The 7,556-nt window shown below is 45.0% G+C and overlaps 1 long non-coding RNA gene across 1 annotated transcript in view; it reads left to right on the top strand.

Moving 5' to 3' along the window:
- Window positions 1–4,741, top strand: part of LOC104985601 — a 14,217-nt gene extending 9,476 nt beyond the window's left edge. Inside the window, exons 2-3 of the long non-coding RNA XR_824932.1 lie at window positions 2,783–2,859; window positions 3,595–4,741. This is a non-coding gene — a long non-coding RNA (uncharacterized LOC104985601). The remainder of the gene's footprint in view (window positions 1–2,782; window positions 2,860–3,594) is intronic.
- Window positions 4,742–7,556: the final 2,815 nt, after the last annotated feature.

Genomic DNA, 7,556 nt, shown 5'->3' with positions numbered 1-7,556 from the left:
TCAGTTCAGTTCAGTCGCTCAATCGTGTCCGACTCTTTGCGACCCCATGAATTGCAGCACGCCAGGTCTCCCTGTCCATCACCAACTCCCAGAGTTCACTCAGACTCACGTCCATCGAGTCAGTGATGCTATCCAGCCATCTCATCCTCTGTCGTCCTCTTCTCCTCCTGCCCCCAACCCCTCCCAGCATCAGGGTCTTTTCCAATGAGTCAACTCTTCGCATGAGGTGGGCAAAGACACACTGAAATGCATTTGACTTCTTACCATGTGGCAGCACCTTGCTCAGGGCTCTCTTTGCCAGCATTTCCTTACAGGGTTTATGACCCTGGAAACAGTTGAATGTAAATTGGGAAGGGTTTGGCAAAGCTCTTGGAATTACTTGCTGTGTTTCCAGCTTTCTATCCCCTATTTACCTTGTCTGTTTCTTCCCAGACATTCCTTTCTCTTCTTCCCAGTCACCCTTTAGGCATTTCATAATTGATGAGCTGTTTGTGCAATAATTGTTATCAGCAAGGGTCATCAATAGATGTCAAACCATTGGATGGAAGGTTATTGGGGACAGGACATGTGCTAAAGTATGCTCCAGAGCTACCTGCTGAGTGGAGGAGAGGAACCTTCCCGATGGAAAGAGCTGATGGTCACCACTTTATTCTTTGTGATCAGATGTGATAGAGCACTTGTAGCAAAGCAGCCTCCCAACAGGAATCTAATCAAGTCTCTGGACCTAGCTTTCAGTTGACAGGAAATACAGGGCAGAGGCTAGGGACAAGGTAGACTGCAGTATGATGAAAACATCAGCCAAGCCAGAATTTGGGAACTTTTATAAAACTGTCCTGGACTCTTGAGAAACACCAATACTAATCCCCTGGAGAAGGGAAAGGCTACCCACTCCAGTATTCTGGCCTGGAGAATTCTATGGGCTGTATAGTCCATGGGGTTGCAAAGAGTTGGACATGACTGAGCGACTTTCACTTCACTTCATGAATAAAAAGTGGGGAGGGACTGTTCTAGATGAAAGGATTTAAAAGAGTGTAAAGAGACATAAGATAGTCCCTTGGACAGCAAGGAGATCAAACCAGTCAATCCTAAAGGAAATCAATCTTGAATTTTCATTGGAAGGACTGATGCCTAAGCTGAAGCTCCAATACTTTGGCCACCTGATGCGAAGAGCTGACTCATGGAAAAGAAAGACCCTCGTGCTGGGAAAGACTGGAAGCCAAAGGAGAAGGGGCTGGCAGAGGATGAGATGGTTGAATGGCATCACTGACTCAATGGACATGAGTTTGAGCAGACTCCAGGAGATGGTGAAAGACAGGGTAGTCTGGCGTGCTGCAGTTCATGGGGTCTCAAAGAGTTGGACACAACTTAGTGACTGAACAACAGAGACAAAATGGGGCTTCCCAGGTGGCGCTAGTGGTAAAAAAATCTGCCTGCAAATGCAGGAGATGCAAGAGAAACAGGTTCAATCCCTGGGTCAGGATGATCCCCTGGAGTAGGAAGTGGCAACCACTCCAGCATTCTTGCCTGGGAAATCCCATGGACAGAGGAGCCTGGCAGGCTGCAGTCCATGGGGTCACAGAGTCAGACAGGACTGAAGCAACTTGGCATGGGTATTAGATGATAGTAGGGACTTGTTAATTTTCTTAGATGTGATGCTTAGACAAGGCTTTTCAGAAGAACGTCTGTATTCCTGGGTGGTGCACGTTGAAGCATTTAGGGGCAGCAGTCGTGATGCCTGGGCTCTCCACCCATGTGGTGTGAGAAAGCCTACGATATGAATACTGACAGTCCCTGAGGCTGGAGGATACGTTTTTTTTTTTTTAACCCTTGTAAATGAAATCCAGTGCTTGGCTTTTACCTCCACAGGCTCCCAGGATCCTTTTTGTTTTGGGCTCAGTCCAGACGGTTTTCTTCCCTGGACTTGTGGGAGCCCTTGTGGGAGCCGCATTCCTTCACCCATCATTCTTTTCCCCCATTCATCTCTTCTTCCTCATTTTGAAAGTGCTTTCAAAGGCATTTGAGGTTTCTTTTTTTTTTTAATTGGAGTATATTTGCTTCACATGCTGTGTTAGTTTCTGCTGTAGAGCAAAGTGGATCAGTTATACGTATACACACATCTCCTCTTTTTTAGATTTCCTTCCTGTTTAGGTCACCACAGAGCATCAGGTAGAGCTTCTTGTGCAGAGTAGTAGTTTCTCATCAGTTATCTATTTTATACATGAAAAGAAAGTAGAAGTGTTAGTTGCTCAATCATGTCTGACTCTTTGGAACCCCATGGACTGTACCTGCCAGGCTTCTCGGTCCGTGGAATTCTCCAGGCAAGAATACTGGAGTGGGTTGCCATTCCCTTCTCCAGAGGATCTTCCCAACCCAGGGGTTGAATCCGCATCTCCTGCATTGCAGGCAGATTCTTCACCATTTGAGTCACCAGGGAAGATGTATATATGTTGGGAGCGGGGTGAATTGGGTGACAGAGGCATTTGGGTTTTTATTTTTTTGATCTTTATTTATTTATTTGGATGCATCAGTCTTAGTTGCAGTACATGGGATCTGGTTCCTGTACCAGGGACTGAATCTGGGCCCCTGCAGTCTTAGCCACTGAACCACCAGGGAAGCCTCTCACTTGAGTTTTGATGAACCTACCTAAGGGGCTTTTCTGTCGACAGGACAGGAGGCACTGAGACATTCTTCGGCAGCCGTGGGCGTTCACGTTTGGTGGTGATGATGACCGTGTAGTAAGAGGACATCCACTTACTACTTTATGTGCTTCTTTACATTAAAGGGTCTTCGTGCTCAAAGTGACTGCTTGTTGGGAGAAGGACTCTCTGGTTTCAGTGTCAATGCCGACTGCCGCATTCTGTAAGTCAGGGTCTGTGAACCATCTCGCCCCGGTCCATCGACCCGGATGCCTAAGACTGTTCTATCGGGATTGTGATTTGAGCTCAAGTCTGTGTGGATCCTGGGTTGGAGGTAATCTAGTTGGCTCAGGAGACCACTGTAGGTCTTTCAGGATTGCAGAAATACCATTCTGTTCCAAGAGTGAAGGAACAAACACAGAACTGGCAGCTCTAGTGGATCAGAGACAGAACCTGCCAACCTAATTGCCACCCACACCAGGGAGGCCGACCTTCAGGCAGTTGGGCAAAGCCTGAAGCATCTTGTGAAACAGGCCAGGGGGCCAGTCTTCTGTTCAGAGGGAGCACTCGGAGCAAGGGGAAAGCCAGCCAGTCCAGGGCGTTACGTCGTGAGAGTTTAATGTCTGGTCTTTGTTTCCATTCTTTGTTGTGAGAGTGTGTAATCACCTCGAGAGAGTGACTCAGCACCTCTGCCCTGTCTTTGTAACATCTTCTAACTGGCTGTGTTTCCGGGGTTTGGAAATACATGACTGGAAATTCAGGGTTAAGATGGCAGAGCAAACCCACACATTTATAATCCTTTCCCCGCCTTTACTAAATGAAAATAAACTACTGGCCCATCAGAAAGAAATGAAAGCCCTTCATTAATAAAAGTTCTTGTGTACCTAAGTCAGATTTTACTCTATAATCTCAAACAAAACTTGCATGACATCTGCCCACTGGGCAATGTTCTCCACAGGGCAGAAGAGACGCTTCCTCCTGGGTCACGCCCAAGACCTCAGCACAGGCCTGGATGGAGGCCTGGCGACCGTGCAGACCCGGACACCAAGAGGAGTTTGAGGAAGAGGAATATGGAGTTTAAGGAACAAAATCCACTGATCTTGTTTGGATTCTAACCGGCCGTGGCTTTACTTGGCTGGTGTTCTATGTCCAGGGGTGGGGGTGCAAAAACAGAGGTCCTGGGCCTGCCCTGTCTCTTCTTATCTGAGTCCATTTGTTAAAAGTAAACTTAAAAAAATCTCTTGCTTAAAGACACATATAACACGGGATGTGTGAGTAGAGAGTGAGGATCTGAAAGGTTCACTCCAGCTGTGCTGTCCCAGCCTGCGGCAGGCGCATCATCTCCATGTTCTCACTTGAGCAGAGCTCAGTAACACCACCGACCTGCACTTTCCCGCGGGAGTGACTTCTGTCAGCCGGAGGGTCCATCCTCATTTGGAAGCTGTGTCTTCATCTCTCAGCTTACAGTGTTGAGGGAGACTCTTGTTGGCGAGCTTGTGAACTCATTGCCCAGCACAAGTCGTCCAGTACTCTGGGTGCCAGTGGGCGCGGGGTTGGGGGAAGGAGATAAGATAGGGAAGTGGGAGGCTGGTGGTGGGAATCCCGGGGTTTGTGGGTCTGCCCCTTTAAGAGACCGCCGTGGGCAGCCAATTAAACAAGTACAGGTTGAAAGCAAGTTGGGTAAAGACCACATTGGTCTCAAGGAAGAGAGAAACATCTCTTCCCAGAACTCATGACCCCTGGGGCCTGTTTAGCCTCCATCCTTCCTTGCACAATACATGATCTTCTAGACATGATTCATTCATGGGAGAGGCTGTAAAACCTCTGCAGAAATGAAATACTGTGACTTTGCTGTTCTTTTATGGAAAGTCTTGGTTGTATTGATTAATTAGTTAATTAACTCATCAGCGTCCATATGTTTATCGAGTGCTATCTACGTGCCAAGCCCTCTGCTCTCCTCCTCAGTAGACAGAGGGTGTCAGAGCCTGGACCACATGTGGCTGAGGGATAAGGCAAGGGTCCCAACACCTGGTGAGAATTTTCTAATCTCCCTGGCACTGTCTAGGAGCTTTTCACATATTATCTCATTTAATCCCCCAAGTGTTAGGTGTTATAACTTCCCTGTTGTAGGGATTAAACCAAGGCTCAGAAAGGTAAGTAGCTTTTCCAAGTCACACAGCTATTAAGCGGAGTGACCAGGAATTACACCCAAGAGAGTCTTTTACAACGCTTGTGCTTTTAACACTACTTTTAAAAAATGAAGTACACTTGATTTACAAACTTGTGTTAGATTCAGGTGTACAGCAAAGTGATTCAGTTATCCATATATACATTTTTTCAGATTCTTTTCCATTACAGGTTATTACTAGATACTGAATATAGTTTCCTGTGCTATATAGCGGGTCCTTTAGAGCTTCCCTCATAGCTCAGTTGGTAAGGAATCTGCCTGCAATGCAGGAGACTCTAGTTCGATTCCTGGGTTGGGAAGATCCACTGGAGAAGGGATAGGCTACCCACTCCAGTATTCTGGCCTGGAGAATTTCATGGACAGTATAGTTCATGGGGTTGCAAAGGGTCGGACACTGCTGAGCGACTTTCAGTTTCACTTTAAAAAAAAATCTATTTTATATAAAGTGGCATGCATCTGTTAATCCCAAACTCCTAATTTGGAATAATTTAGGAGTTTAGCACTGTTTCTAATGGCCTCATTCAAAAGCATAAACTCTTCCTGCTCTTAATTCCTATCCTAGTAAGGACTCTTTGGCTCTTGGCAAAGTCACAAATGCAGGCAGGCAGGCAGGCAGGGGACATTTAATTGAAATACATAGTCTGTAGGCATATGTATAATTTCCTGCCAGAAATATAATACAGATGCATCAACTTTAAAATAAATTAAAAAAAATACTGTGCCATTCTGATGATTAAGGCATCCTTGAAATAATTAATTTTATAAACCATTAGTGGCTAGAAAGAAACTAAAACATAAAAATATGTTTGAAAAACAAATTCTATCTTTAGAAAAAGTAGAGTTCACAGTGGTCAAAAAAATCAAACCACTATTTTAAGCATTCTTTCAAAATTCTTCCAATGGCTTGTAGATGGACATTTATGTCAAATTAATTTTGGTCCTATAATTAAATATATTGTCATTATCATCTCCTTTATTCTTGAAGGAAATGACATTCTCCACAGTTTTCTCTTGGAGAAATCTCTAGTTCTATAACTCTCTGGCATTAATCTCTAGTTCTAGGTTCCACCTATTTATTTAAATTTATTTTCATGTTTTTTCTCTCATAAGAAGAGACACAGAACTTAAAAAATAATTTAAGTAGTTTGAAAATCAAAAGGTAAATTAAAATATTCAAAAGAATTTTACCCCGTCAGGCTTTTGAATTCAATTAATGAAATATCCTCCTAATGTTGCTTCGTCCAAAATGGCTGTAAAATAACCCTCTTGGAATCTCAATGTGATGACGGGAATGGTTTCAGAACCAGGAAAGCTCTAATGTCACAGAGCAGGTGCTCGAAGGCTCCGTGGGACTCCAGGTTTATAGCTCACCTCAGTCAGCAGGAAGCTGAGAAGCGTCCACAGGGACAAAGGGAGTAGTTATTTCTTCCCACTGGGGTCCTTTCCTCAGCTTGACCTGGCTCCTGCCAACTTTCCAAACCCTCCTTCCACCGCTGTCTCCCTCGCTCTGATCTGCTGCCCATTCCTCGGCTGTGACCCTGCCAAGCTGGCCCTTCTGCTGGGGCTTCCCTGGAGCTCCTCACTGTCTGGATTTCCTCTGAGGTCTCTTCTTTGACAGCCCACAGGAAGGCAGACCCTCAGGTCCCTCTACCCCACGGCTCTTTGTATGTGGTCTTAGGACACCACCCTATGAACGGTTAGTCGTTCAGTTGTGTCTGACTCTTTATAACCCTTTGGGCTGTATCCCGCCAGGCTCCTCTGTCCACAGGATTTTTCAGGCAAGAATACTGGAGTGGGTTGCCTTTTCCTCCTTGAGGGGATCTTCTCATCCCAGGGATCGAACCTGCATCTCCTGTGTCTCCTGCATTGCAGGCAGATTCTTTACTTGCTGAGCCATCAGGGAAGCTCTGAATATATCTTGATTATTGGTTTCCTTACCTGGATTTTGTCTGTTTTTCTTCTCTGAAATGTAAGCTCCATGAAAACAGGAGCTCATGTTTTCTCAGCCCCTAGAACTGTCCTTGCTCCTCGTCATTCAGACAGTGGGTAGTATTCCAAGAGTGTCATATATTCTTCACCTTTTTCTGTGCAGATTTTCTTCTTATATTGGTTACCATACAATAGTTTTGCATACAATGCTTTTCACTCAACTTTGATAAGTAGATTTTTTTACACATTATTTACCCGGATCCCTGAGCACCTCTTTAACGATCGTATACTACTATACTCCACGGTTGTTTACTTCGGCTTACTTGGCTGTCAGTTGACACTTAAGTGATTCCTGATTTTTCGCAGTTGTCAACAACAGGTTCATGTGTGTGTGTTGCCCTGTTGGCTCCGCGCCTCCACGGGTGACTAGATGGAGCCCGCGATACTACAGCATCTCTCAGAGGCCTCACACCTGGTCTGGCTCCATGCAGAGAACAAGCCAGTGTCTAGAGTGCAATTAGCATCTGAATTAGTGACAGGAGGATAAACAGGTGATTATCCCGTTTAACAGCTGTTGAGCAGTACTGAAGAGACACTGTCTGACAGCTTCAGCTTCAAATGTCGGGTTTATCAACAAATGATTAAGAAAAAGAAAAGTAAAGGGCTATTGGGTTTTTAAAAATATAAATGGAACTAGGCTTTCAAAACTGAAGTCACTTCAGTGTGCTTTAAACAAAACCAAACAATTCCTAAATCAAGTTACTGATCTAAAAAGTGAATAGCACAAACAAATAAGATTGCAG

The sequence above is a fragment of the Bison bison genome, unplaced genomic scaffold (genome assembly GCF_000754665.1).
Source record: "Bison bison bison isolate TAMUID 2011002044 unplaced genomic scaffold, Bison_UMD1.0 scf7180017864053, whole genome shotgun sequence".
In the NCBI taxonomy this organism is placed as follows: Eukaryota; Metazoa; Chordata; class Mammalia; order Artiodactyla; family Bovidae; genus Bison; species Bison bison.
This window is presented reverse-complemented; position numbering and strand designations above follow the sequence as displayed.